This window comes from Grammomys surdaster, unplaced genomic scaffold (assembly GCF_004785775.1).
Source record: "Grammomys surdaster isolate TR1022 unplaced genomic scaffold, NIH_TR_1.0 126391, whole genome shotgun sequence".
In the NCBI taxonomy this organism is placed as follows: Eukaryota; Metazoa; Chordata; class Mammalia; order Rodentia; family Muridae; genus Grammomys; species Grammomys surdaster.
The window spans coordinates 4320574-4324120 of record NW_021621185.1 but is presented as its reverse complement, the minus strand read 5'-3'; the positions used below and the strand labels follow the sequence as shown (position 1 = coordinate 4324120).

Sequence of the window (3547 nt, the reverse complement as noted above, 5' to 3'; positions counted from 1 at the left end):
CATTTGTGTTTTCTTTGTCTCTTCTATGTCTATTTTTAGGTCTTGGACTGTTTTATTCATTTCCTTTGCCTGTTTAATTGTATTTTTCTGTAATTCTTTAAGGGATTTATTTGTTTCCTCTTTAATGGCTTCTACCTATTTGTTTTTGATTTTTCATGTTTCTTTAAGGGAAATGTGTATATCCTCTTTAAAGGCTTCTATCATCTTCATGAAATAGGATTTAAGGTCACAGTTGTGCTTTTCAGATGTATTAGAATATTGAGGGCTTGCTGTAGTAGGAGAGCTGGGTTCTGATGGTGCTATATTGCTCTGGCTTCTGTTGATTATGTTCTTGTGTTTGCCTTTCCCCATCTTTTTGTCTCAGGCTTTGGCTAGCCTGAGTGTCCCAGGATGAAATAGTTCTTCTGGGAGGCAGGTTGAGCTGTGTTTCTCAGGTTTAAGCAGGCCTCCTGGGAGGCAGGAAGATCCTCCTGGGAGGCAGGGTTGGGAGACTGTACAGTGATCTTCTTTGCAGGTATAGCTGCACTAGCAAGTGGTGAGATTGGGGCAGAGGTGTGTGTGTCTCAATTGTCTGTCTCTTGTTACAGCATGCCTGATCAAGGCAATTATGATAAAACAAAGCATTTAATTGGGGGCTGATCATTGGAATAGTGGAAAGCAGACAAGTATAGCTCTGGAGAAGTAGCTTCTGCTCTTCATTCAGTAGGTGAAACATATGGAGTGCTTGACTTGAACTTTTGAAACCTCAAAGCCTACCTCCAGCAATTTATCTTCTCCAAAAAAGACCCATCTATTGAAATAATGCCACAATTCTTAATCCATCCAAACAGTTCAGCAGCTTGGAACTAAGCATTCAAATCTGTGAGTATGTGAGGAACTATTCTGATTCAAACCACTATATTCCACTCCTTTGCTCCAATAAGCATTTAGCCATGCTATAAATGTAAAATGTAATTAGTATACTTTCAAAAGTCCCAATAGTTCTTCAGTCGCAAAACTGTTTAATAGTCTCTTCTGAGTCTCAAGGCTATCTCTTAACTTTAACCCCCTTTAAAATCAAAATGAGAAAGCAGATCACATATTTCACACATTAAAATGGCACAGAAAGGATGAAAGAGAGCATAATGAAGAGATACTGGACTAAAGAAAGAACAAAACCCATCAGAGCCAACTCTAAATTCTAAGGCCCCCTCTGTGTTCAAATCAAATGAACTCCAGTTCCTTTGAGCTTTGTTGATGTAACAACAACTTCTGCCTCTGGTGCTGATTTCACCCTCTGTTAGAAGCAACCCTTAACAGAAATGCTCTGTATCCTCAACATCTTGGGATCTTCAATGCAATTCAGATTTTGCCTTTACAACTTTACATTCTGGCCTCTCTGGGCCTCCATGCAGGATCTGTTCTGCTAAATGCCAGACTTTAACATCTTTCTTTAGTCACTGAGAAATTGTTCTGGTTCGTATATGCCTGGCCCAGGGAGTAGTACTATTAGGAGGTGAGGCCTTGTTGTAGTAGTTGTGGCCTTGTTGGAGTAAGTGTGTCACTGTGACTGTGGATTTTAAGATTCTTTTTGTAGCTGCCTGGGAGCAAAAGACAGTCTTCTCCTGTCTACTTTTGGATGAAGATGTAGAACTCTCAGCTCCTTCCACAACACATCTGCCTGGATGCTGCCATGTTCCTATCTTTATGATAATGGACTGAACCTCTGAACCTGTAAGCCATCCCCAATTAGATGCCATCCTTATAATAGTTACTTTGGTCATGGTTTCTGTTAATAGCAATAAAATCCTAACTAAGACAGGACTATTTCCTAACGCTTTTCTTGTATCCTGGATTCTTCAGTCAGAACAATATGGGAGAAGCATGCCAAGTTCTTCTACTTCTGAGACTAGAACCCGAGACTCATATTGTATTACACTTGTCTAAGCTTTCTGTTGTTGATTATTTTCTTTCAGAAACAACTTTAGTAGGAAATAGTAGGAAAGCTACTGAAATTTTCCTTTATTTTCCTTTCTAAAGTTAGAAGCTTAGCCGGATAGAATAGTCTCCAGAGTTTTTACCACTCCTTTTATTCCCTTTAGTATCAGGCTTTTCTTTCTTTTTCTTTTTTTTTTTTCATATTAAACAAGAAGTTTATTTAAACAACAAAACACTTGACTTGAAGGGGAAACTATCTAGGATCATTTTGTTCAAGAGTAATTTATCCCTACATAAAGACAGATTGCCCTACATGTAACAGCTACATACAAAAAAATTTATAAAATTGTCCTCGGTTTTACAATGATAAATGAAAAACATTAAAATTCTCCAATCAAACAAGGTATGAAAGGATTTTGTGTTGTTGGGTTCTTTTGTTAAAACAGTGAGCTCAAAATAACTTACTGAAATATAAAGATAAGAGTTGAATTATCATGCCACTAACAGAGAACGGGGATATTTTCACAGACCCAGTACTTTCCCCCAGATCGTCTATGTCTGATGTCAACCAAAACAGAACATTGGCCATTTAGTTTAAAAAAGGAAAAGAAAAAAAGAGCAATATGCTTGTGCACATACACCAGTTACTTTATGTACAATGAAGAAATGGGGACAGGGAAGTGAAGGAAGAGAGAAAACTGTACTGTAGTAGTCAGGATGTGGCGGGACCAAACTGCGGCTTTCTAATTGAGAATGTATTCTTGGTCTATAACAAAATTCTGTACTAAAGTAGCAGGTTCCCTTTTTAGTAGACACCTCCTGTCTGCTGCTGGAACACATCAATCGTATCTTCATCCTCCATTTCCAACTGTGCAGGTGTGTCTGTTCCGTTGATTGGTTGTCCGTCAAACTGGAATCTGATCTGCCTCATTGACAAATCCTGCCACTCACAGTACTCTTTCACGAGTTTACTAAGTGGTGTGTGCCTCTTAATCTTAAACTGCACCACAGAACCATCCTGTCCCGCCATCTTCAATTTAATATGATTGTTGTTCTCAGCCTTGAATCCTTCCTTGGGTTTCTCATCAGCCATGGCAAGCGCATAGCGCAGGAATCTCCTCAGCAGCTGCTTCACAAAAGAGGCACCAGGTCCGCACTCCAGGCTTTTATTTAAACTTTTTGCTTGCTTGAGTATAGGACTTCAACCTCACCTTCCCTGGTACTCTTTATCTCCTCATACTCTACAGTTTGTATTTCTGCTTGTCTTAATTGCTTTTCATTGTCAATCTCTATGAGAGTGATTAACAATAACAATATGCTATTATATTATTATATATGTAGCATATACATAACGTAATACGTAATGTATTATATATACTAGGATGTCTTGAAATTCCTCTGTCAACACCATTAAATCTAGAATCACTTTAATTTAGTCTCTGATAAATTTTTAGGATAAGTGCAGCGAACAGTCATGTTCTATTTTAGGGTTACTATTGGTATGACGAAATGCCATAACCAAAAGTAACTTGAGGAGGGAAGGGTTTATTTTGCTCACAGTTCTATATAATAGTTCATCATATAAAGTAGTAGTGGCAGGAACATACACAGGGCAGGAGCCTGGAGGCAA

At 38.4% G+C, this 3547-nt stretch overlaps 1 pseudogene; it reads right to left on the bottom strand.

Annotated features, from left to right (window-relative positions):
* Positions 1-2722: 2722 nt before the first annotated feature.
* Positions 2723-3010, bottom strand: LOC114614563 (annotated as a pseudogene).
* Positions 3011-3547: the final 537 nt, after the last annotated feature.